Source organism: Panthera pardus, unplaced genomic scaffold, assembly GCF_024362965.1.
Source record: "Panthera pardus isolate Hobbes unplaced genomic scaffold, ASM2436296v1 HiC_scaffold_13, whole genome shotgun sequence".
In the NCBI taxonomy this organism is placed as follows: Eukaryota; Metazoa; Chordata; class Mammalia; order Carnivora; family Felidae; genus Panthera; species Panthera pardus.
In genome coordinates, this window is record NW_026526688.1 from 65,052,285 (window position 1) to 65,079,772 (window position 27,488).

The window sequence follows — 27,488 nt, forward strand, 5'->3', positions numbered from 1 at the left end:
GGATTAGGGCTTCAACATATGAGTTTTGTGGGAAACCTATTCAGTCCATAGCAAGAAGAAAGCAATTTTTTAACATATTACTTTTGGAAAGAATACATACAAAAATTTACCCAACCAATATTTATTGAGCATCTCTTTTAGTTAGTTTGTTTTATGTTTATTTATTTTGAGAGACAGAGAGAGCAGGGGAGGGGCAGAGAGAGAGGGAAACACAGAATCTGAAGCAGGCTACAATCTCTGAGCTGTCAGCACAGAGCCCTATGCGGGCTCAAACTCACAAACCACTAGATCATGACCTGAGCCAAAGTCGTACACTTAACCAACTGAGCCACCCAGGCAGCCCATTATTGAGCATCTTTTATGTGCTAAACACTCTTTTAAGTATTTGAGTTACATAGGTGAACAAAGTAAAGATCCCTGCCCTCACGGAATGTACATTTTGGCAAGCAACGTATTTTTTCTTTTTTTAAAATGAAGTATAATTAACATACAGTGTGATATTAGTTTCAGATATACAGTATAGTGATTCAACAATTCTATTTATTACTTGGTGCTCATCAAGGTAAGCGTGCTCTTAATTCCTTTTATCTATTTCACCCCTCTGTTCCCCTTGGCAGGTAATATTTTTAAATGGATTTTAGTAAACTGAACTCTTTAATGCCAGGTGATATTTTTATATCTCTTACTAAAGACTTGTTTTATAATATGTAATTTTTAAAATATCAGCAAAATGAAAAAATTAGTCTGCAAAAAGCCAGGTATTACAAAAGTGTCTTACAAGATTTGACAACAAGGTATAAAGAAAATCTGTTAAATACCAAAACTCCTATCATAGGACTTCATCAAAATAAATTGGGCTTATGGAGCCATTAGTTAAGAAAATAAAAAATTTTCCCTAGTGTAGAACTGAACAGTATTTTAGAGTTTTTATTTTAGAGGAGGCACAAATAGTATTAGAAAGTCTCAGAAGGAATGAAAAATGAATAATAATGATATGTTACATTTGCAAATCAGTGGATCAGCCCAAGAATAACAGTGAAATAGCAAGGGACCTCTAAAGTATTACTTATTAGGGATTTAAAACATTCAAAATGCTCATTTTATTATGTCATAAATACTCTAAAAGGCATTTAATCTGAGGGAAGTAAAATCAGAAAGAATAATTTTTTTTCCTTAGAAATAATAAATTTATAAGAGATTTTCTTTAAAATCAAACTACATCACTAATAATTACATAGCACTTAACAAACAATAATTGACAACATACATTTAAATGTCATAACATTGTACCAAATCCATTTCTAGACGCATTGGTTAAACAAGAGGAAAATGAACTGTCAAATGTGTTCTTAGGTAAGTAACGTCATTGAAATCCGGAGAGTTGAACTGACAGACTGTCATATCTTTTTACTGGAAGAGCTCCTTCTTAGGCACAAGATCTGTCCCTGAGGGTCTGGAGACTTAACATTTCTCCTTGGTAAAACCCACTGGGAAAGCAAGAGGAAGGAAGGAAGGAAGGAAGGAAGGAAGGAAAGGGAATCTTGTTTATCTGTTTGGGACTGTGAGCTTCAAAAGCTTGAATCTGAACACCATCCCAATATCAGGAATCCATCTAATGTGTACCGGGTGTGCCCTACAAAACCTTCACCATTATTAGGGGGCAGCATTTAAAATTAAAGTTCTTAAGGGTGGCTGGGTGGCTCAGTGGGTTGAGCGTCTAACTCTTGATTTCAGCTCAGGTTATGACCCCAGGGTCGTAGGATTGAGCCCTTTGTCTGGCCCCATGCTGAGCATTAAGATTCTCTCCCTCCCTCTGCCCATGTCTTCCACTTGCACACACACTCTCTCTCTCAAATAATAATAATAAAAAAAAAACTATTAAAGTTCTTAGATGGCAAATTCTACAGCATTTATACATGTACTCAGTATCTAGTAAAAAACAACACTTGATTATAAGCCTGCATAATAAAAAAGAATAGTAAATTCAAGATCCCAGTTTAGTGGCTGAAAACATCAAATGTAGATAACAATAGTTTCATCAATTAAAGTGGTTCTTGGTTACTTTGCCCATAATATGTAAACCAATCCAATACTCTCTATCTCCAGCTTTTGACTTATTTTTTCCTTGGCTCTTATCACCATCTTCCATTTTAACTTTTTGTCTTGTTTATTTCTGCCTCTTGCCACTAGAATATGAATTCAATGAATTTTTTCCCTTATGTGTCTGCAGCACCTAAAACAGTCTGTTATGTTAAAAGTACTCAATACCTTTTGACTGACTGAATAGATAATGCAGAACTGGAAGTTAAAGGGCATGTAGTCATGTCCGAGGCTGGCTGAGAATGATTAAAGCCATTTATTCATTTGTTCAACAAATATTTACTAAGTACATATTATGTCCCAGACAGACACTGCACTCAGTTGGGTATGCAGTATTGAGTATGGCCCCTGCCCTCAATAGACAGGTTTTCAAATGACTCTGAATATAAGGATGACTTCAGTCCTGCATAATCACTATGTTACCCTCAGGACTTTGGGCTGCAAGTGACAGGTCTGTAACCTGCCTACACCTGAGGCATAGGTGTTTCAACTCATGTAGTTAGTAAAGCAATTTTTCCTACCATGAACTGTATGACAGGCTAAATGTATCCACATACAGTGTAAGTTCCTTTCTCTGGAAGATGAATTAAAATGTAAATAAAACCTTTGCTACTGTGAAAACAAAGATTATCAGAAAATAGAATGAAGACGTGGACTTGAACTGGCCCTGGACCTCTACGTTTAGTTCTGAGATACTTCTAAAAATATAAGAACAGCTGTTGTTGGTGATCTCATCAGGTCCTTGGGCTTCTTTTAGATGACTCAAGTTTCTGGAATCAAATGAAGAAAACCTACATAATGGAAATCACAGTAGAATGAAATAAATAACTCTGGTCTTGGAGTCAGAAGACCTAAGTTCAGATGTATGTTACACCTAGTATTCACTATGTGGCCTTCACATCTATTTCTTGGTTACCATATCAGTAAAATAGCCATTATGCCTTATTATATAATGCATTGTTGGGTTCTTCTGAGGATCAAGTAAGATAATACTTATAAAAACACTTGTTAAACTTCAAAATACATGCAAACTATAAGGATATAAGTAAGTGGACTGTGTAATTATGATCTACTTTATGCTTAAAGGAATCTAGAAAGGAAATATTTTTTCCCCTTACCTTGCATAAATTCACAAAATTCTAGAATTAGACTCTTTATACAAGTAAAACAATTTCTCTTTTCCTCTAAGCAATTAACACGTCAAACTGACCACTGGGCTTTCTTTTTTTTTCTATTTTAAGGTTGTGGTACATAAAACAAACTCCCCAAGCCCTCAATTAATTTATTTTTTAAAAAATTCATGTTAATAGTTCACGCAACTAACCAAATTAGTTTGTAGAAGTAGAGAAGTAGAAATGTTGCCAGACAAAATACTCTTGCAAATCTTTCTACTTGCTTTGAAACACTGTGCTCTAAAAAAACAATTGGAAAAAACAAAGATTCCCAACATTTTCGTGCAAAGAAATTTCAGGCTGATTTATAATAGTCCTTTCCCGCCTAAAGACTCCCCTTCTGAGTTCTTCTTCCTACCCTGCTTTCTCTGTGTGCCAAATCACTACTAATGTGTAATGCAGAAGTAACAGACCATAAATTATCCTCCATGCTTGCGCTCAGGACTCAGACCTCTGGAGAGTGATCTCCTCTGAGCCCGGCTGTGTGAAATAAACCTTCTGCCTTCCATGATCTCCAAGTGCCGCTTGGTTCTTCCACCAGGTGATCCAGACCAGGATCACTGTTTGGTAACAGTTATACATCTAAAGGAAAGGGAAAACAATTGTTTTTTGTTTTGTTTTGTTTTGTTTTTAATTTTTTTAGCATTTATTTATTTTTGAGACAGAGCATGAACGGGGGAGGGTCAGAGAGAGAGGGAGACACAGAATCCGAAACAGGCTCCAGGCTCCGAGCTGTCAGCACAGAGCCCGGAAGCGGGGCTCAAACTCACATACCTCGAGATCATGACCTGAGCCGAAGTCGGCCGCTTAACCGACTGAGCCACCCAGGCGCCCCAAAACAATTGTTTTTTAATGAGAATAAGATAATTATTAACTTGGAGACTTAAAACTATCTTTAGAGTTCATGGAATTCTTGATATGTTATTGGTAGAATTTCTTTACTGTGTTAATGTCACAAAGCAGTAAAAGATAATTGAACCAATATTGGTTCACTGTTTAATTGTTTCTTGGGAAGAAGGAGAATCAAGCCTTGAATATCTTATTTGCTGCAATGCAAGGTTGGGGGGACAATATTTACTTGATATTCCTGATTTACAGAAAAGTGATTTGTTTAGCGTGGACTTTATTTATTATTATTATTATTATTGTTATTATTTAGAATATATGCAGGATGTACTTTTTAAAATAGTCCTCTATTTCTCCTTAGAAATGGAGTTTTGATTTCTCAGCAGTTTTGATCAATTTTCTGTCTGTGTCCCTGCCCACCCCTCAATCCTCAAGAAAAAAACAAAACCAAACGACTCTCATCTCAATTCTTCAGTTCAGAGAATGGCATAATCGTCCACCAGCTACACAAATCACAAAAGCCAGAACCCTTGGAGACTCCATGTATCTTTGTATTTATTTTATTTATTTAAGATTTATATAGCATTTATCATGTGTCAGGCACTCCTATGCACTGTACAAAAATTAACTCATTTCAGAAGCATAACATCAGGTTAACCAAAAACCAAAGGATAAAGACATTAAATATAAACTGTTCAAGATTGCCAAACTAGTAAATGGCAAGGTTGGAATTTGAACCCATGTTCTCTGGCTCCAGAGTCTATGTATGTAAATATGACATCATGTTTCCTCTCTAACTGTGATTAAGTTTCGTTACTTCCTCCTCATAGATACTTCCCAAGTACTTTCTCTTTCTCCCTGCATCATGATAATCGAAGCCACTGTTGGGGAGGAAGAATTTCCCTCTGTCTTTCAAGGTCTTTCTAGCTAGACTAAGAATCAAACTGACATGAGACAGATTAACAAGAGAAAATCAAATTTAATAGCATATATACGATGAATCCACAGAGACATGGAAATGAAGCTTGCAAGAGATAAGGAGAGGGGTAGGTGTCTGAGAATACAGAAGGGAGAAAGACCATTAGCACCAAGGTGAAAGCAGATATTTAGAAAACAAAGGTTGCCTTCTTATGCAGATAAGTTTCTTAGGTAAAGAGGAATCTCTGTTAATAGTTCTCTTCTTGGTAAAGCATGCAACTGAGATAGAGGTACTGAGATTTTTCTGAATCTTCTGGGTGTGGATTGCTTTGAGCTCAAAATGATGTTCATGCCAAGATGGCCCATCTTGGGATGGCCTTCCTTTGGCCCCTATACCACTTTCATACTTCACATGATCTTCAAACAACTTCCTTTTCCCCCAGTTCGTCACCTATGACCATATTGCATGATTCCTTAAGAACATAAATCTGATCATTTTAGTCCTTAGCATAGAAACTTTCAATGCATTTGCACTAATATAAAAAACAAAAAATCTACGTTCTTTACATTGTCTACTTTGCAGCTTCCCTCCTCTTTTCTCCGGGTCACTGTGTTCCAGATACAGTGTCCCATGCTCCCTCCCTCTTCAGAGCCTCTCCGTTTATCACTCCCCTAGGCCGAGGTGTCTCAACCACAACACTATGGACATTTTGGACTGGATAGTTCTTTGTTGTGGAGGGCTTTTCTGTGTAACGTAAGATGTGCACCAGTGTTCCTGGCCTCTACTCAATAGATGCCAGTGGCATCTATTTTTTAACAACCATTGCCAAATGCCCCGTGGGGACAAGGGGTGATGTGAAAATCACTCCTTAGACTTAAATGCTCTGGGCCCTCTTTTGGTTTATTCTCATTTACTCTGCAAAATTTAAGGTTGCTTCCTCAGAAAAGACTTCTCTGTTTTCAGGCCAGATGTTGCAGGCTGGGCTCCCTGGGAAGCAGACCCTAGGACTGCAATTAGTGTGAAAGTAGTTTATTATAAAGCACTCTTGGGATAAACATCTACAGAAAGAAATGGGATTGGGCAAAAGGAAACATTGGGCTGCAATGTTATTTCAGGAAAGGTCCCACTTGACGCTTTTTACCTCCAAAATGGCTAGTCCTGGCCTGCAGGCTGTGCTGGGAAGGGGCATGACCTTGGGTTTGGCAACTGTCGTTAGTGGAGTCAATTTGCTGAGAAGGCCGAGAGCTGGGGGCTGTGTCTCAGCATCTATTGAAACAACCCAGGGAAATGAGCCTTTAAGATCTGAAGAGGGATTTGGGCAGCACACCAAAGTACCCACTGCAGTCCACCCTTACACCAATCATGTCCACTTGTTAATGGAAATTCTAGTGCCTTTTTTCCTGAAATAAATTCATAAGAGGAAAGTCAATGAACAAGCCTCAGTCCCTGCTGTTCTAGGACAACATTTCTTGTCTCCCTTCTGACCAAGTTATTCAAGATTCCCTTACCCAAAGCTCTCACCTTTGCTCATCTCAGTAGCAAGCCACCTGTTGTGACACAGATTCTCATCCCTGAGGGGTCTTTACCCCTCCTGGGCAGTGACTCCTGCTGTATCCACCACAACTGAACAAAGGATTAATAAGAGAGACTTAAATGAATGACCTCAGTGCTAACCATATTCCTCCCTGCCTATGGGCAATTCAGAGGAGGCAATAATCCCAGCACTGGGTGGAATCTTTGTAGACTTGCTATCAACAGGTGTTTTCATATTCAGTGAATGTAAATTCAGTGAATGCTAGTGAGATTAAGATCCTTTCAGCTGCAACTAACAGAACACTTAATTAAAAGAGGCTAAAGCAACGAATATATGCATTATCCTATTAAAAAAGGAGTGTGGGGGTGAGATAACCACCAAGTTGGTTAATTTCGTGGCTGCATGATATCATGAAGAACTGAGGCTTTCCCTATTTCCCTTGGTTTTCATCCCTTAGATTTGAACCTTCACGGTTGCAAGATGGCTGCCAAAACATGAGGCATGATCTCCCCACACAATCACAACTAAGCAGGAAGTTTGGGTTCTCCTCATAGACCCCTTTATGTCTTAACCCTCTAGCTGAGATTGCGCCACATATCCATGTCACAGCTCTCAGGGCCCTTGGAAATGTTAGTATCTGGAGATTTTAGTCACTATCAAAGGGGGTGAGCTGTAACAGCAGGGAAAGTGCGGGCTAGCTGGGTGGGAAACCAATAGATGCTGTCACCATACACAATGCATTGATACATGGTAGGAGTTTAATAAACTTTAGTTTCCCAATTTCCCCTTAAGTCTGTTTTCTTCTCTTTCAGTTGGTTTTCTAATTGTTTTTCTTTTTTCACTTCTCTCATTCTTCCACATTTTATTCCTGTTTATTTGTCTGCCCACAAAACATATTATTAATCTTTTTAACATAATCAAAGTTTTATGTCATTTATACTTAAAAAAACAAACTGAATGTTATGTATTTCTCCATAAGGAAAAGAATACAAAATACGTTTTATTAAGTGACACTGGTGATTTTCCCTTTCATGTCTTTCATATGCATAAAGTTCCTATCTCTTGGGATAAGCATAAATATAGTGGCTACCAGGAGAAAATGAAAGAACAGAGGCACGTACGGGAAGGGGAACTTGGTGTTTAACAGCATGGGTTCCAAGGATCAGAGTAAATGAGCCACAATCCCAGCTATTCCAGTCACAGACTGTGTGATTTTAGGCAAGCTCCTCAAGCTGCCTATCTCTCAATTCCTCATCTATAAAATGAGAAAAATAAAAGTGCCTCCTCATAGAATCTTTGTGAGAATTCAATGAGAAAATGCATGTACCGTAATGTTCTTCGAAAAACTCTCAATAAGGAGTCGTTTGCCTCTAAGATCCCAGGTAGCAAACTACAGGAAGAATGAAGCATCTGGGTTCAAATTCAGATTCTCCAAATCTAACCTCAGGGCTTCTGTGCCAAAGTTGTTTTCAATTGACTAAAATCATGCCTTCTTACTTACCTTGTGTGGCTACATTTCATTGAAGAATTTATCTTTTTATCCTCAACCCTTATTCTTGTTTATCTTTCCCTCCCCCACCCCATGAGTGTTCTTTTAAATTCTATGAGAAAGAGTTCCAAATCTGTAAGTTTAATTCTCAACTCTAGTATGATGTCTGTATTCACATTGCCAGCCTCCTGCTAGAAGTCTCTACTGGAATATCCCATCAGTATCTCAAAACACTACTGATTCATTGTGTGGATTTGGACATACAAATGGCAAATAAATAGGTTTTCTCTGGGGTTCTCAGTATCTGCAGTTAAGAAAACAAAAATAGAAAACTGGGTAGGGGAGGTAGGGGTTGGGGTGAAGGAAATCACTTCTAAGACTGCATACTAACCGTTTTTTACCCTATGTCCAAAACAAAAATTGCCATCTTCTCCTACAAACTGCTTCTATTCCTTTCTTATTTCAGATTTACAACATTGGTTTTGTAAGGACAGATTCAAAAATCAAACATAATATTGTCACTGTCATGTTCAAAGCGCTTTGGTTATTTCTTCTTACCTGATGAAAACAATCCCAATTTAATCTGACCTTGACCTGAAGAAAATTCTGCCTTAGTCTCACATCATCACCTGGAGAAAACAATCCTGCCTTAGTCTGACCTTGACCTACCTTTTCAGATTAACCCCTACTATTCTACTTATTACACTTCTACTTATTACACTTCACATTCTGGCAGTTCATTAACATTATTTTATTACCCCAGAAACTTACTACCTCCAATATAGACTTGGGAAATCCTACACAGGCTTCAAAATCTGGTTTAATTGACCTTCCCAGTGCCAATCGCAGGTAATTATGTCTTTTTTTTTTTTAACGTTTATTTTACTTTTGAGACAGAGACAGAGCATGAACGGGGGAGGGTCAGAGAGAGGGAGACACGGAATCGGAAGCAGGCTTCAGGCTCTGAGCCATCAGCCCAGAGCCCGACGTGGGGCTCGAACTCACGCACCGTGAGATCGTGATCTGGGCTGAAGTCGGACACTTAACCGACTAAGCCACCCAGGCGCCCCAGGTAATTATGTCTTATTCTGTTTCCTCAAAGTGTCTCCTCTAGAGCGTTTTACTATGTAATATCTGGTTAATCTTAGAGCCATTCACTAGTTTTATTTTCCCCATTAGTTTGTAAACTTCTTAAGGCAGCAGCCCTATTTTGTTAACATAACCTAGAATTCACACTGTTTAAAATTGTTTTACTGTTAGCTTATACAGTAAAAATGTAAATGCTGTAGAATAGAATAATTAAAAAAATGCTTGTAATGTTCAAATTTTAACCATGCATTGAATGCATTTGGGTCAGTGAGATGTTTTAAATCATATAGTTTATTTAAGGTGTTTTCTGGTGTTTTCCCTTTCAACGATCTCATTTTTATGTGTATATTTTTCATTCAATTCAAATTTCACTTTTGAAATTTACAACAGGAAAATACTATTGCCTGCTTTCACTTAGCAGATAATAAATTTGTAAGACATTTTGAGTTCTTTGAATTAAAATCTGTAGAAATGCTAAATATTGTTATCTCATATCATTAGCATTTTGGCTGGAAACCTCTCCCTCTAGGCACATATGGGATTCTTATTTTTATGCATAAATTTGCATAACTGTACTATCTTTCACAGACTATAGTCTTTAGACATTAATTCGACAAATATCATGATCAAATCATCAGTTTCAGTCTAGTTCAGTGAATTTAAAACTTCTTAATGGAGATATTTCCATATCTGCTCAGTCTTCAATAGTCTCTCTCTCTTTCTTCTCCCAAAATGGAACCTGATCAGTAGTGAGTATAGATTGACATAACAAACACATTCATTTGCAAAATTAATTTACATGGTTTTATTCAGTATTTTCAGACAACTCCATGGCAGCATAAAATATTCAGGAACAAGTTTCTTCAGAAAGTGATCACCAGTTGTACACAGGAGAGATTGGGACAGACAAGTGAGTTAGTGTGCTGTGGCATTTCATAGCTTATTTATTTTCTTTCATCTTTGTATAATCTAAATGTCCCAGCTTTATCAGCCTACATAGAAAATGTCCTTACACCTACATTAACACTCCAATCCCTAAACTCTGTTAAATAACAAAAATTCAGCTGAACAAATTTTGAAGATTTAATTGGTTTTTTAAACGAGTCATGAATCAGGCAGCATCACAGCAGATAGAGGGCTATTAGAAACAGAAAGGTTTTGGGGCACCTGGGTGGCTCATTTGGCTCAGTTGGTTATGACTTTGGCTCAGGTCATAATCTCATGTTTTGTGAGTTCCAGCCCTGCATCGAGCCCCACATGGAGCCCTGTGTGGGTCTCTGTGTTGTCAGCAAGGAGCCAAGCTTCAGATCCTGGGTCTCTCTGACCCTCCCCTGCTTGCTCTCTCTCTCTCTCTCTCTCTCTCCAAAAATAAATAAACTTAAATAAAAGAAAAAGGAAAGGAAAAAGTTTTCAAAGGCAGGACAAGGAAGTCATAAACAGAAAAAAGGATTATTTTGGGTGAGGTCACCTTCTTTTGGGGACAAAAGGGTCTTATTAGATGGAGTTCTTCTTCTTCCTTTAGGGGATGGAAAGGGCCATCAGATTACCTTATTGGTGCTGACCAGGAAATTCCTGATGGATTGGATAAGACTGCACTTCTGGGGGGGTTGAAAAGGCAATTCGGTTAGCTATTAAGCCCCAGTTTGGTGTTTTCACCCAACATAAGTGACTCCATTTAGTGCCTGTAGTTTTTTGTTTTTTGTTTTTGTTTGTTTTCGTTTTTATTTTTAACAACTGTCATCTGCTTGACCACAAAGGCTCACATCTTCACCCCAACTCAAGTATTAATGGGTACCGCTTTCTGGTTCTTTCCACAACTTACTAGATGGGGCTTCCCCGCCTCAAGCACAGACAGATCCACAGACACTCCACCTGGAGCAGGATTTCTGGTTCTGATGGCCAGTGAGGATTGCACTGAGGGCAGAATTATCTGAGCTCTGGCTCCGATGAGCTGGAACTCTTGCCATACTTGCCAAGGGAGAAAAATCCTCGTACATTTAGTTTGGTCCCATAGCATGTCTGCATAAATGCCAGGGTCTTGCCATCAAGAGAAACAGCTCTTTCAAGCCCCACACAGTGCTCTTTTCACACAGCACAGGGATGCCATTAGAACTGGTACCTGACTGAACTGTGCTCTGAACTATCCTTTACTTCAACTCTGGAGCCATGTTTAAAGTATGGATGATTGTGCTAGATAATATTCTCTCATAGCAAATCAACATTGGAAACTCCATAATCTCTCATTCACAATGACTATTGCAAGGGCCTCTGTTATACTTGTGTTTGTGTAAATACCAGTAACAGGTAAAGTCCAAGTCTTGTCCCTATGCAGGACAATCTTAAAAATATCTACTTATTTACAGATGCAAATAGATATCCAATAACTCCATTAGATAGAAGCATTTGACTTTCAGATCTAACCCGTTAATTTTGGCTTTTATGATGAGAAATTTACAATTTTAACTCATATTAGAGGAGTGACCACTGATGTGAAAAAGAAAAATATTCTTATGTGAAATGCTTCTAAAATCACACCTGTCAGCATAAACTTCCCACATCAGAGCCAGACTGCCCTGTTTCCTATCCTTACTCATCAGCTTATGACTTGTATGGCCTTGGGCAAGTGTGTTAGTTATCTATTGCTGTGTAACAAATAACCATAAATAATCTCATAATTTCTATGGGTAAGAAATCTGGGCATGATTTAACTGGGTTCTCTGCTTCAGGGTGAAACTCAAGGTGTCAGCCAGGACTGGAAACCCATGTGACACTAGACTGGGAAAGGATGCACTTCAAAGCTCACTTTGCTATTAGCAGTATTCTGTTCCTTATAGGTTGATGATGACTGAGGACATCAACTTCTTGCTAGCTGTTAGCTGGAAGCCAACCTCAGTGCCTTGCCACATGGTCTTCTCTTATGGCAGCTTACTTCATCAAGGCCAGTGCAAGAATCAATAGAGTCTGATAGCAAGATAATCATATGTATATGATGTATATATGATATGTTATAATCATATGTAACCTAATCACAGAGGTTATATCTCAACACTTTTTCCATACTCTATTGGTAAGAAACAAGTCACAGTTCCAACCATTCTTATAACAGGAGGTGGGGGCAACAGGAAGCCATCTAAGAGTCTGTCTACCAAAATAAGTCACTTAACTTAATTGTGTATCTTTTTTCCCCAGTACATAAAATGGAGAGATTAATGAAGATAATAATAGTACCACATAGATTTGTGAAGATTAAATCAGCTAGTCATCTGTTTAAATAATGTAACTGTGTCTGATAAATAACATATCATCAATAAAATTAATTATTTGTATTCTTACTCATGTGTCATAAATTTAAACCAACCCAAATTTTGGCCATACTCACAACCTCCTTCTCTGATCATGCAGTTACCTTCATCATGTTTGCCTCTTTCTGCAAATCTAATTTAAAAACATCTCATTATCCATCAAGGTCTGCTCAAATAGTACCTTTTCCAAGATTTATTTTTGAGTACCCAAAGCTGTAAATTTGTTTCTTTTCCACTATACATCCATACTTCATTTACAGAAGTAGTAATTTTCTGTCTAATGTTATATTTATAATCAGGCATGTCTCTACCTAAAAGATAACAAATTATTTAATGTTAGGAATTCTGTTGCTGCTGATCGTGTATCTGCAATAGCTAGAAATTCCTTAAAGATTCATTGTATTGAACCAAAAATTAGACTTTGGTCTATAATTTTGTTATTGATCAGATCAATCCAAGAAAGTGTTAGAAAAAATCATGGAGGGGCGCCTGGGTGGCTCAGTCGGTTAAGTGTCCGACTTCGGCGCAGGTCATGATCTCACGGTTCGTGAGTTCAGGCCCCGCATCGGGCTCTGTGCTGACAGCTCAGAGCCTGGAGCCTGTTTCAGATTCTGTGTCTCCCTCTCTCTCTGACCCTCCCCCGTTCATGCTCTATCTCTCTCTGTCTCAAAAATAAACATTAAAAAAAAAATTAAAAAAAAAAAAAAGAAAAAATCATGGAAACAGTGTAAGTTGATTAAGATATAAGGAATTAGCCTGATAATTTGGGGAAAGATACTAAAACTAGCCTATTTGTGATTGGCACTGTATTCCAAATCCCTTCTATTTGTTCTTGCAAAGTTCTTATGGGATATTGATTAACTCAAACTCCTTTACAAACTGGAAGACTTGAACTCTTATTTCTCTCATGAAAGAAAATGTGTTTCATGAAAATCTTATAAAGCTTATAACAGGGATAATTTGGACCAAGCTCCAAAGCTGTGACACACACAAAAGTTAGTGCTTCCCTATCACACTTTGTACTTACCCAACTTTTCCCAGTACCCCAAGTGTCTAGAAGCAACATGTAACCTCTTTCACCACTTCTTCCATATCTAACCAGTCCGAAGGTAGTCACCTGTTAGCTTTCATGCCTTTGCCTTTGCCTTAAACCTCCAGATTCAGAGCCCCAGGCAGAAACATTCCATCGACAAAGCTCAGGTCTGTGGTCTCCTTACACTTCAGTATTGGAATTAAGATTGTGACTCCCATCTATAGGATTTCTCTTAAATAGGAAAGAGTTTGGATGCCAGGTAGATAAAATGACCAAATATCCATTTTAACTTTTTAAATTTTGAATATATTATTTCTCTACATGGTCACATATTCTTCATCTCCATTGTCATATTGCCCTGGATATTTAAAGATTAAAATTTTAATCTGGTCCTTTAAGTAACTTATAATAAAAGAATATATTAGCAGTAAAATTTTTTTCTTCAGAGAAAAGCCCAGGACCAGATGGCTTCACAGGTGAATTCTACTAAACATTTAAAGAATAATTAACACCAACCCTTTCCTAAATTAAAAAGAAGAAAAAAAGGAGGGATCACTTCAAATTCTTTTTTAACATTTATTCATTTTTGAGAGACAGAGACAGAGTATGAATTGGGGAGGGGCAGAGACAGAGGGAGACACAGAATCTGAAGCGGGGTTCAAACCCACGAATCATGAGATCATGACCTGAGCAGAAGTCAGATCCTTAACTGACTGAGCCACCCAGGCACTCTGAGGAGGGATCACTTAAAATCTCATTCTTTGAAGCCAATTGTATCCTGATATCAAAGCTAGAAAAAGACATCGTAAGAAAAGAAACCTATATACCAATACCCCTTATGAACATAGATGTAAGCGCACTTAACAAATATGAGTAAACCAAGTCAGCAACATATAAAAATAATTAATACATGATTAAGTGGGATTTACCTCAGGAGTGCAAGTTTTGTTAATATACAAAAATCAGTCAATGTAATACACCAAGTAATAGAATAAAGGACAAACACCTCATGATTACTTCAAGACATGCAGAAAAAAAGCACTTGACAAAATCCAACAATCTTTCATAATAAACTAGGAGTAGAAAGGAATGCCCCCAACCTTATAAAAGGCATCTATGAGAAACTCACAGCTAACATCATACTCTATAGTGAGAAACTGAATCCATTCACCCTAAGTTTGAGAACAAGACAAGGATGTCTACTCTCACTTCTTCTAATTCAACATTGCATTGGAGGTCAGTTAGGGAAGAAAATGCAGTAAAAACAGCTGATTAGAAAGGAAAAAGTAAAACTCTGTCTATTTGCAGATGACATTACCTTTACATAGAAAATACTAGGGTATCCACTAAAAAAGTATTAGAGCTAAAAAATGGTTCAGCAAGTTTAGATAAGGAATTAATGTAGAAAAATAAGTTGGGGCACACTAGCAAGGGGCAATCCAAAACTGAAATTAAGTAAATAATTCCATTAATAATAGCAACAAAGAATAAAGTACTTAGAAAAAAATAAACAAAAGAAGTACAAACTAAGTGCAAACACTGAAATCTATAAAACATTGTTGAAATAAATTAAAAGAAGGCCTACACAAAAGGAAAGATATCCCATGGTCATGGAACAGAAGACTTAATATTGTTAAGATGGCAATATTTCTGAAACTGATATACAGATTAAAAAAAATTTTTTTAACCCATATTTATTTTTGAGAGAGAGAGAATATGAGCAGGAGAGGGGCAGAGAGTGAGGGAGACACAGAATCTGAAGCAGGCTCCAGGCTCTGAGCTGACAGCACAGACCCGGACGCAGGGCTCAAACTCACAGATTGTGAGATCATGACCTGAGTGGAAGTCAGAGGCTTAACCAACTGAGCCACCCAGGTGCCCCTAAACTGATACACAAATTTAACACAATCTCTATCAAATCCTGATGCACTTTTGCAGAATTGAAAAACTGATCCTAAAATACATATAGAAACCAGTCAAGGGACCCAGAATAACCAAAAAATTTTTTGAAAAGGAAATAAAAATGAGGACTCACGGTTCCAGATTTCAAGTTTAATTCAAAGCAACAGTAAACATGGCAGTGTGGTATTGGCATATGTCCAGACCTAGATCAATGGAATAGAAATGAACATCTTGAAATAAACCCTTATTGTCAATTAATTTTTTACAAAGCTGTCGAGATAATTCAATAGAGAAAGAGTCTCTGCAATAAATTATGCTGGGATAGGTCTGGGATAGATAGATCTGAATATAAGAGCTGAAGCAATGAAACTCCTGGAAGAAAACATAGAAGCAAATTTTTGTGAACTTGGATTAGACAATGCTTCTTAGATACAACAACAAAATCACAAACAACAAAGCAAAACATGGGCAAATTGGACTTCATCAAGTTCTAAAGCTTTTAAAGGATAACAATAAGAAAGTGAAAAGACACCTGCGGAATTAGAGAAAAAATATTTACTAATCATGTATTGGATAAGGAACTCATGTCTGAAATATATAAAGTACACTTACAACTCAAAAACAAAAAGACAAATAATTGAAAATTTATTTCTAAACAAAATATAAATTTTTTTGGTGGTGGTGTTCATTCTATGAGTTTGGATAAGTGTGATGGATAAGAGTTTGGATAAGTGGATAAGTGTGCACACAGATGTTTATAGAAGCTTTTTTCATAATTGCCAAAACTTGGAAACAACTGAGATATCCTTCAGTAGGTGAATGGATAAACAAACTGTGGTACATCCAGACAATGGAATATAACTCAGTGCTGAAAAGAAATAAACAATCAAGCCTTAAAAAAAATCATGGGAGAATCTTAAATGTGTATTACTAAGTGAAAGAAGCCAGTATGAAAGGCTATATACTTTATGATTCCAACTTTGACATTCTGGAAAAGGCAAAACCACGGAGACAGGGAAAAAGATAAGTGGTTGCCAGTGGTTGTGGGGGAGGACAGCTGAATAGGTGGAGCATAGAGGATTTTTATGGTTGTGAAAATACTCTGTATGTTACCATAATAATGGACACATGTTATCACATACTTATCCAAACTCATAGAATGAACACCACCAAGAGCGAACCCTATTATGAACTATAGGCTTTGGATGATTATGATGTGTCAATGTAGATTCATCAATTTTTTTTTTTAATTTTTTTTAACATTTATTTATTTTTGAGACAGAGAGAGACAGAGCATGAACAGGGGAGGGGCAGAGAGAGAGGGAGACACAGAATCTGAAACAGGCTTCAGGCTCTGAGCTGTCAGCACAGAGCCTGACGCGGGGCTCGAACTCACGGACTGTGAGATCATGACCTGAGCCGAAGTCGGACGCTTAACCGACCAAGCCACCCAGGCGCCCCGATTCATCAATTTTGACTAATGTACCACCCTGCTGGGAGATGTTGACAATGTGGGAAGCAATGCATGTGTAGGGGGCAGGGGATATGTGGAAGATCTCCGTACATTCTCCTCAATTTTGCTGTGAATCTAAAACTGTCCTTTTTAAAGAAGTCAATTAATAATAATAATAAAAAAAGACAAATCAACTAAATATTGGCAAAGGAACCAAACAGGAATTTTTACAAAAACAAGATGTACAAATGTTCCATAAGCACATAAGAAATACACTCACCATTAATCATTAGGGAAATGCAAATCAAAACCACAGTGAGACACCATTCCACATTCTTAGGATGGCTAAAATAAAAAAGATAAACAATAACAAGTGTTGGCAAGGATGTGGAAAAATGAAACTCTCATATATTGCTGGTCGAAATACGAAGAGTGTGGCCACTTTGAAAAATAAAGGTTCCTCAAAATGTTAAACATAGTTACCATAAGATCCAGCAAGATCCACTTCTACGTATATGCCAAAAGAATGGAAACATATAGCCACACAAACCAATGTTCATGGTAGCATTATTCATAATGACCAAATGGTGGAAACAATCTCAATGTCCATCAGCTGAAGAATGATAAACAAAGTTTCCATGTATGGAATATTATTTGTCAATAAAGGAATCATTTGGCGATAAAAAAAGATACAATACCTGCTATAATAAAGTTGTTATTTAAAAAACAATTCAACTGTAGAATGTAGAATAGACCCAAAGAGAAAGAACCTTTATATCTATATTAAAAATAAAATTTCTTGAGGCTCCTGGGTGGCTCAGTCAGCTAAGTGTCCAACTCTTGGCTTCAGCTCAGGTCATGATCTCACAGTTTCATGAGTTTGAGCCCCACGTCTGATTCTGCTGGTAGCACGGAGCCTGCTTGGGATGCTTTCTCTCTCCCTCTCTCATTGCCCCTCCCCTGCTTACACTGTCTCTGTCTGTCTCAAAATAAATAAACTTAATTTTTTTTCTTTTTTTGTAAGCTGCCATATGTTTATCCACTGAAGATTATTCCAACCCCTGTTTGTCTAAGTAATTTTAAAATAAGTAATTTAATCCACTCTTTAATTCTGTTGTTTCAAAACTAGTCGTGCCTGTCAAACTTGTCAAACCATCACCAAAATACATGTGTAAGCAGATTGAAATACGTTGACTTCACCAAAAAGTACTGGAACCACAATCCTGTTAAATTTAGAAGTATACTAACCAAATTACTTAATGCATGTAAAGTGGAATACCATCATTCTAAATTTCAACATAAACCTTTTGCTTTGCCAAGAGTAAGAGAAAAACAACAGCAACAACAAAAAACAATAGAAATTGTTTTACCCGCAGCTCAAGTTCAGTTGCTTTCTTCCTTTGAAAATAACGAAAGTCTCTTTTTTTTTTTTTTTTTTTAATGTCAAAGAATGAGCTCCTAGATGTTTCTAAACTTGAAAAATTGTCATGGACAGTTTGTTTCAAATATCATGAAACTCTGCTAGCCAATCCGGTAATGATCCATTTATTTGTAAGCCACCTGGGAACTGTGGGTGGTGTGGGTTGTCCAACTATCTTTTGATTATGTCCTTGGAAAGGAGTAGCAGGTGCCATGCCAATGTTCCTTTGGTATTCTCTTAGTGCCAAATAGATCGTGTTTTGAAGCCCTGTCAGTCTCATCCCTCAATATGGATGAATTCAACTCATAGTCATTAAATAATACTGTGATATATAAGAGTAGAGTTACTGCAGTGTTCGGGAAACCATGGCCAGAACAGGAAAACTGTGTAGCAGATGGCAGCAAGCCCTAGTTTTCCTTGTTCTGTTCTCAATTGAGCATCATATCGATATAATTGAGCCACAAGCAGCAAAGTAGTTGTATCCTCCTCCTCTCCCAGGGTTCCATTAAGAATTCCCCAAATGAATCAGATTGATGAAATATTTCAGCTGTAAAATAACAATGTAGGACTCACAATATAGTCTCATTTATTTTTTAAAGAAACCTGTTGGGGTAATCACGAGTCTACATTTCTCACATTGGTTAATTTAATTAGCTACTTTTAAAATGTCATATATCGGCACCTGGGTGACTCAGTTGTTTAAGCATCTGACTTTGGCTCAGGTCATGATCTCACAGTTCATGAGTTCAAGTCCTCCATCGAGTGAGCTCAAGCCACACATCTGGTGAGCTCAAGTCCTGCTCTGGGTGAGTTCAAGCCCCACTTCGGGTAAAAAACGTGAGCCCCTCTTCAGATGAGCCCCGTGTCTCTCTCTCTCTTTCTCTCTCTCTCTCTCTCTCTCTCTCTCTCTCTCTCTCTCTCCCTCCCTCCCTCCATCCCTCTCTCTTCCTCTGCCCCTCCTGGGAACCTCTCTCTCCCTCTGCCCCTTGCTTACTTGTGCCCTTTCTTTCAAAACAAATAAAATTTAAAAAGAAAAATGTCATATATCTACCCAGAGATATTTGAATTGAGTTTAGACTTAAAAAGCTAAACTAAATGGAATAATAAAGTTAACTACCCTATCAGAATTTTTAAAAACTCTTTTAAGTTTTATTTATGCAATCATAGAATAAAATTGATCAGATTTATATTGAAATATATAAGTAATTTAATTCTGAGTAAGAATAAAGCAGACGAATAAGGGAAAAGATCTTATTTTTCTTCCTATTCCAGGTATATTAAAAAATTAAATGTAAATTTATTTGCAAATTCTGTAGTAGACTAACTTCTAGGGCAAAGCTTAGGAGAGCTTGATACTTCAAAAAGAATAGTTCAGTCTCTCACTAATTAAGTCAATAATCATTTCTCAAATGCCTGTATGTCAGATACTATTTGTAGAAAACTTTGAATATTAACTGTATGGCCCATCTAATAATACTGATAAAATGAATATTAAAGTGTTCCTTTGTGGCAGGCACTGTCTACCACTATTCTTATTTTACAGATAATGAAACTGAAGCACGAAGAGGCAAGTCACTTGCCCAAGGCCACACGGCTAGAAATGCAAAGCTGTGATTCTCATGGAGGCAGCCTGGCTCTGAGACCATGCCACTCCACAAGGCTATTCTAGCCATTCTGTCTTTCAACCAAACCTGCCGCTGCGTTTTCCTCTTCCCTCTGTCTCTTCAGTTTCAGCAATATACAGCAATTGAGCTTTCCAATTTTGTTTCATTTCTTTATAGTTTTGGACTTTTCCTTTCTATTTTTCTTCTCAACCCTTTTGTAGGCTGAAGCACCCCTATTTCCACGTCATATTGATATCGGATACATCACAGAAACCTAATCCTGGATGATGTCTTCATTATCTGTTCTTGTTTTTTCCATTTTTCATGAGACTCTTGAGGCTCCAAAATGGTAATAAGCTTATGCATTTGGCAGATGTGTCTGAGTCATCAGTGATTTTGACTAGTTTGAGCAACTAGCTAAAGACACTCATCTTGGTATTGGTTCATTCTGACAGTTTGTAGCCTTGGTGTATAGAGCAACTCATACATCAGACAGGAATAGTTTCAGTCAGTATTCTTTAGTGGTATCTCCAGAAAACCATCTAATTTCCCAAGGGTTGTGATCATATTAGTCACACATGTCAGACCAAGTCATGCTTCTTTTCTGAAGTAAAAAGCAAGAGATACTGTAATCCCCAAGGCATACATCCTTCAACAACAACAAAAAAGATTTTCAGAGACTTGGAAACTCAATTGTATAAAAAAGCAGGCAATGTTTTATACTGTGAAACTTGTTCATCTTAATCAGTGGAAGTAAATGTGCTTTTCATTTAAATGTGAAAAACAATTAGTACCTATTAAATTAAGAATCATTATAATTTAAAAATTACTTAAAAATGATAACGATTATAAAAATAATACTGCCATAAATTTACAAATCTCTAATACATTTTGTTTTCTTCCTTGGGTTTTAGCCTTTTCTTTTTTTGGAAATAAAAATGTATGTATTTTAAAATATATTATTCTTTAACCTATCCTGAGACTATAGGAATAATATTATTAATATCATGCCTTTTTATGGCAGGAGATCAAGAGCCTGCACATGTTTGTTATCTTATCCCACAATAACTCAGAGGAGCAGGAGGACCTAGGTTCATAGATGTTCAAGTGATCCATGCAAGGTCAGTGAGCTAGGAAGCAGCAGAGCCACATAGAGAGCACACTTCCCTAGTCTCTTAAATTGGTGCAATTTCTATTCATTGGTTTGTTTCTAAATGCACGAGGGAAGAGAAAGTCATAGGTATTCCCTATAATTCCTTTGCTGTCAGTGCAGCAGTTCAAGGACTTGAGTGTATGAAAATTACCAACATGCAGACTCCTGAATGTTTTGTTTTAAAAAGTCAGGATTGGGGGGCTCTTGGTGGGCTCAGTTGGTTGAGGGTCCCACTCTTCATTTTGACTCAGGTCATGGTCCCAGGGTTGGGGGATCAAGCCCCATGATGGGCTCCACGCTGAGCATGAAGCCTGCTTAAGATTCTCTCTCCCCCTCTTCTCTGTCCCTCCCCAGCTCACTCTCTTTCTTTTTTCTCTAAAAACAAACAAACAAATAAAATATATATATATAAAGTGAGGATTGGGACCAAAGAATATGCATTTTTATAGTCCTATCTCTTGATTCAGTTGCCAGTTCAAAGGCCAAAAAATAAAAATTTGACTGTGTTCTATCGTAATTTTTTATATTCATTAGGCGAATTATAGGAGTCACTAGATAAGGAATATGATGGGCAAACCTTGGAGTTTGAGCGGTACATTCAAAGGTGGCTGCAGAACTGGAATGAGAAGAGTCATTTAATTGGCAAGACTACATTTCAGATGTAAGTATTTCTCTACAAACAATGTTTTCTTTTCTTACTACAACCGTTTTTTCTTTTTCTTTTTTTAACATTCCAAACTGGTCTGGAAATTTGAAAGACAGTTTCTTCATAACATTTTCCATTCCTACATAAACCTCAACATTTGGAAGAAATGTCTGTTAATGTGTCATTTTTGACACTTCTAATCTTTGTCCCTGAGGGAAATTGGCAATGAAAAGAATAAAACAGAAAGTTCCAAAATCCAATAATTGAATTAAGTTTAAACTCTGTCCTAGAAACAGGCAAGCCATTTTCAGAATTCTTTTCAAGCCATTCATTTTCTTAATATTTGCTTCAAATTCTCCTCTGTTGGAAAATTTTTTTCTAGTTCTATGATTAATGATTTAGAGATGTTTTCTGGTTGGCTTCTAAAGATTGGTCATCTTTGAAATGTAGGTATTAAGCTTATACACTATTGTAATTCCATCAGAAGCAGATTTGTAATTTTATTGAATGTTGTAATTACTTCCCTTTAGGTTTGGTACTCTTTAGTTAAATTATAAAACTTGAAATTGCGAGTGTGATTTTTAACTATAATTTCTGTGTACACAAAAGCTTTTTGTTACTGATCTGTCACTTGACTGAAATCTACTAGAATTAATTGATTTACTATCGCTCAGAAAAGATCAAGCTGTTTTTAACACTTATAGACAATAAGCTCCTCAAGTTAACAATCTGTGTCTGATTCATCTGTGTGAACTCCCTCCTCAGCGGAGAGTGTTAGTAAATATCTACGTCATTGTTTTCTGTTATAAGAGTTGAAGACACACAGCAGCAATCAGATTCTGAATCTTCCACTTACTCATTTGTCACTTTAGGCAAAATTAGTCAACTTCTCATTTTCTTCATCTGTGAAGTAGGAATAAAAAAAGTACTGCCCACATACAGTTATCTTGAAAATCAAATGTGGGGCGCCTGGGTGGCTTAGTCGGTTGAGCGTCCAACTTCAGCTCAGGTCATGATCTCGCAGTTTGTGGGTTTGAGCCCCACGTTGGGCTCTGTGCTGACAGCTCAGAGACTGGAGTCTGTTTCGTATTCTGTGTCTCCATCTCTCTCTGCCCCTGCCCCATTTGTGCTCTCTCTCTCTGTCTCTCTCAAAAGTGAATAAACATTAAAAAAACTTTTGAAATAAATAGATAAAAACAAAGTTGAATGTAAAGCATTTTGCATGGTGCCCAAACCATACTAAGTGCTCACTTGAAGTTAGCTCTTTTTTAAGACTGTATGAACATTGTAATAGCAAGTTGTTGGGAAAAACCTAAATATGCATATAGAGGCTATTGGGTGAAAAAAAATTATATATACGTGGAATATTACATAATGGAACATTATACTATCATGAAAAGGGATACGAAGGTACTTTAGGTACTGATATGGAATTCACTACAAGAAATGCTCTTCCACTATGGAAAACAGTATGGAGGATGCTGAAAAAATTAAAAATGGAACTACCTATGATCCAGCAATTCCACTTCTGGTAATATATCGAAAAATAACAAAAATACTAACTCGAAAAGATAACTGCATCTCCAAGTTCATAGCAGCATTATTTCCAATAGCTGAGACTCAGAAGCAACATAAGTGTCCACTGATGGATGAATGGATAAAGAAGGTGTGGTATATATATATATATATATATATATATATATATATATGTAGTCATAAAAAATGAGACAATGCTACCGTTTGCAACAACGTGGGTAGAACTTGAAGACATTATATAAGTAACACAAATCAGGCAGTAAGAGTCAAATACTGTGTGATTTTATTTATATGTGGAATCTAAAATACCAAACCCAAAAATCTAAAGTCATAGAAAAAGGGGTTCAACTTATGGTTATCAGAGGTGGGAGAGGGAGGGGGAATTAGAGGAAAGTGGTCAGAAAATACAAACTTTCAGTTATAAGATAGATACTAGGAATGCAATGTACAACATGAAGGATATAGCTAACTGTATATATATGTATGTATATAGCTAACTGTGAGTGCTGTATGATATATAATTGTTAAGACAGTAAATCCTAAGAGTTCTCATCACAAAGAGAAAATTTGTTTCCTTTCTTCTTTTCTTCTTATTGTGTCTATATGAGACAATGGATGTTAGCTGAAGTTATTGTGGTAATCATTTCACAGTACATATAAATCAAACCATCAAGCTATAAAGCTCCTTAAACTTATGCTGTGGCATCTGTCAATGATTTCTCAATAAAACTGGAAAAACATATTGTTATCTCAAAAAAACAAAATAAAACATGGTGCAGAATGGAAAGGGGGGGGGAATATATACATCTCAATATGCTAGAGAGATCACACAGATGAATCAGACACAGACTCTCATCTTAAGGAGTTTATCATCTGTAAGTGTTAAAAACAGCTTGATCGTTTCTGAGTAACAGGAAATATATATGTGTGTATATATGTATGTATATATATATATATGTATGTGTATATATATATATGTGTATATATGTATATAATTTGTTCATGTTTGTTTTGTACATGCATAAAATATTTCTGCAAAGATACACAAGAAAATGATACCATATATTGCTTCAGGGGAGAAGAATTGGGGTCTTGGAATCAAAAGCAGGAGAGTGATTTTTCTATGTATTGACTTCTGTATTTTTTGAATTTTGAATCAGAATATATTATTTATTCAAAATATTAATAAATATAAACTATTTAGAAACTATTGAGAAAATTTATACTAAGACCGTAATGAAAAAATGATACCAAGAAAATGATCACTAAGAAAAATTATTTTATCATTCATGCAAAAAAAAAAAACTTTCAGTGACTACAGACAATGGTCTTAGGGAAAAATAAAAACTTACCATATTTCTGTGAAAAATGTAATAAAACAAAAATGTCTTCCTTTTATGTTTCTAGGTTTTATATTTTTCCTATTTGTCTCACAGCAGGGATAGTCTGCATATTTTCATGTAATAAACCTCTTTGGAAATGTCATATATCTCTATTTACTATGTTTAAATAATTAATTATTATATTTAAGTGAACATCATATTTAACCAGTAAAAGTTGACAAAGTCTGTCCATGACTTTTTTCCTGAAGCATCTACATTCTTTCTGCACCATATGATTATAAATGACATAATTTTTAAGGTATCTATGAATAAGGAATAAGTTATTGTAGAGTCCAGTGTCAGAGTCCAAAATCACTACTTTGGGGCACCTGGGTGGCTCAGTCAGTTACTCGGCTCAGGTCATGATATGGTTTGTGGGTTCGAGCCCCACATCAGACTCTAATGCTGACAGCTCAGGGTCTAGAGCCTGCTTTGGATTCTGTGTCTCCCTCTCTCTGCCTCTCCCCCCGTTGTGCTCTGTCTCTCTTTCTCTCAAAAATAAATAAACATAATTTTTTTTAAAAAAATTAAAAAAATAAAAGAAAAAGAAACCACCATTTTATGTTCTCTCTGGTATCAACTGTGCACCCAAAAGTGGCTGTTTAAAGATAATTTCAGGATGCTATTACTTAATGATTTGTTTTAATTTTTTTTAATGTTTATTTTTGGAGAGAGAGAGACAGAGTGCAAGTGGGGGAGGGGCAGAAAGAGGGAGACACAGAATCCCAAGCAGGCTCCAGGCTCTGAGCTGTCAGCACAGAGCCCAACTCGGGGCTCTAACTCATAAACTGTGAGACCATGACCTGAGCTGAAGCTGGATGCTTAACTGACTGAGTCACCCAGGTGCCCCTACTTAATGATTTTTGAAGGATGAGTCAGTTTTTGTTTTTATTTAAGAACGGTAAAAACTGTAAGCCACACAACAAGAGTGATTAGCTTAAGCAACCATGACTTTATACTTAAGGCTTGCTAGAAAACTACAAATGACATCTTTCTGTCTGATCTATAGAAGAAACATTCCAATAAAAAAATGTTGCATCTTTTTTGTGACCAAGATTAGTCTTATAATAGAATCCTTCCATGTTAGGACTGAGAAGTGATGTTGCTTATCAAAAATGAATGGAAAAAATAGGTTCAATATAATTAATAAAATGTTCTTTAATTACAGGTGCCTATGTGGGGGAAGAAACTGCCTTTCATACACACTATAGACTTAATATTTGTCTTTTAAAAAAATAAAATATGTTAAATTAATTATATGTAGGAAACACTTTAATTGTTCCTAAAAGCAGTTTAATCAGTTCTGTTTTAAGTCCAAAAGCATTACAGGGTAGGGAAAGATGTTAAACAAGATTCAAGTATATTCCAAAGAACAAGTACTTTTACTTTTGACTATACCAAATTAACAAATTTCTGTATTAAAGAGAATTCCAAAACCAAAATTGAGATATAAAAACATGTGATTTCATTTAAAGCTCTTAGAATTATGTGTATCACATTGAAGGGCTCAATGTATGCTAACATTATCAGGATTTTTTTCAGTGGAATCAGAACTATAAACTCCAAAGAAGGCAAAATCGTATTTTTCTTTAATAATGTTTAACCGAACTATACACACAGAAAAGTATACAAATCCCAAGTATACAGTTTAAGGAATTTCCACAAAATGAGTACATGTGCCCAGATCAAGAAATAGATCACTGTCAGATTCCAGAAGCCTCTCATCCTCCCACTCAATTATTACCTCATCCTCACTTCCTAGAGGTAGCTCCTATCTTAACATGTTTTGTCTAGTTTTGAACTCTATATAAATTGAATCATAAAGTATATATTTACATTAGTTTTGTATTCTGTGTAAAAATTTAACACAAACTTAGTGACTTCAAATAACACAAATTTATTATCTCGCAGTTTCCATGGGTTAAGAGTCCTGTGTCATGTGGCTGGATTCTCTCTTCAGGGTTTCATATGACTGAAATCTGTCTGGATTAATAGGTTGTGAAGTGACCTACATTGAGAATAAAGAAGTGCTCTGGGAGCCGCGGAGCTTTGCCAGCAATAACGGCATTGATTTTAGGTCAAACCTATTATATGCTACAGCAGTATTTTTTAGACCAATATTAGAGCAGCCTTTTTATAGGCTATATAATTTATATTTATATGTGTGTAGGAAAAATTCTGAAAGGCTTTGAAATTGATCAAAAATGTGCTCTGGGGCACCTGGGTGGCTCAGTTGGGTGAGTGTCCCCCTCTTCATTTTGGCTCACGTGATGGTTCCAGAGTCGTGGGATCAAGCCCTACATCAGGCTCTGTGCTGAGCATGGAGCCTGCTTAAGATTCTCTCCCTCTGCCCCTTCCCCCCACTGGTGCTCTCTCACTCTCTAAAATTAAAAAAAAAAAAAAAAAAAAAAAGTGTTATACCCTTCCAGATTTTCTCACTCTTTCATTGACTTTGCACTATTTTATAACCCTACAAGTTTTAACTGAACAGTGCAAAGATTCTCTCACATAGAAGTACAAATTCATCATGTTAGGTATGAAATTGATTACTACTCGTGGATAGACCTATTGTACATGTATTTGTAAACTTGTTTCATCATTCCTTAATTGCCTATGTATGTATGGTTCTTTTTTTTTAAAGTTTTTATTCAAATTCCAGTTAGTTAACATTCTGTGTAATATTAGTTTCAGGTGTACAATATAGTGATTCAACAACTCCATGCAACACCCAGTGCTCATCCTAAGTGCCCTTCTCAATCTTCGTCACCTGTCTAACCTATCCCCCCACCCACTTCCCCTCCGGTAGCCATCAGTTTGTTCTCTATAGCTCAGAGTCTGTTTCTTGGTTTGCCTCTCTCTCTTTTTATTCCACTTTGTTCTTTTGTTTCTTAAATTACACATGCATGTA

The 27,488-nt window shown here is 36.6% G+C and overlaps 1 long non-coding RNA gene across 1 annotated transcript in view; it reads right to left on the minus strand.

Annotated features, from left to right (window-relative positions):
• Positions 1 to 913: 913 nt before the first annotated feature.
• The window catches only part of LOC109262460 (uncharacterized), a 64,503-nt gene continuing 37,928 nt past the window's right edge, over positions 914 to 27,488 (minus strand). The window contains exons 2-3 of the long non-coding RNA XR_008421643.1: positions 17,120 to 17,184; positions 914 to 3,854 (exon numbers count right to left, since the gene is read on the minus strand). This is a non-coding gene — a long non-coding RNA (uncharacterized LOC109262460). The remainder of the gene's footprint in view (positions 3,855 to 17,119; positions 17,185 to 27,488) is intronic.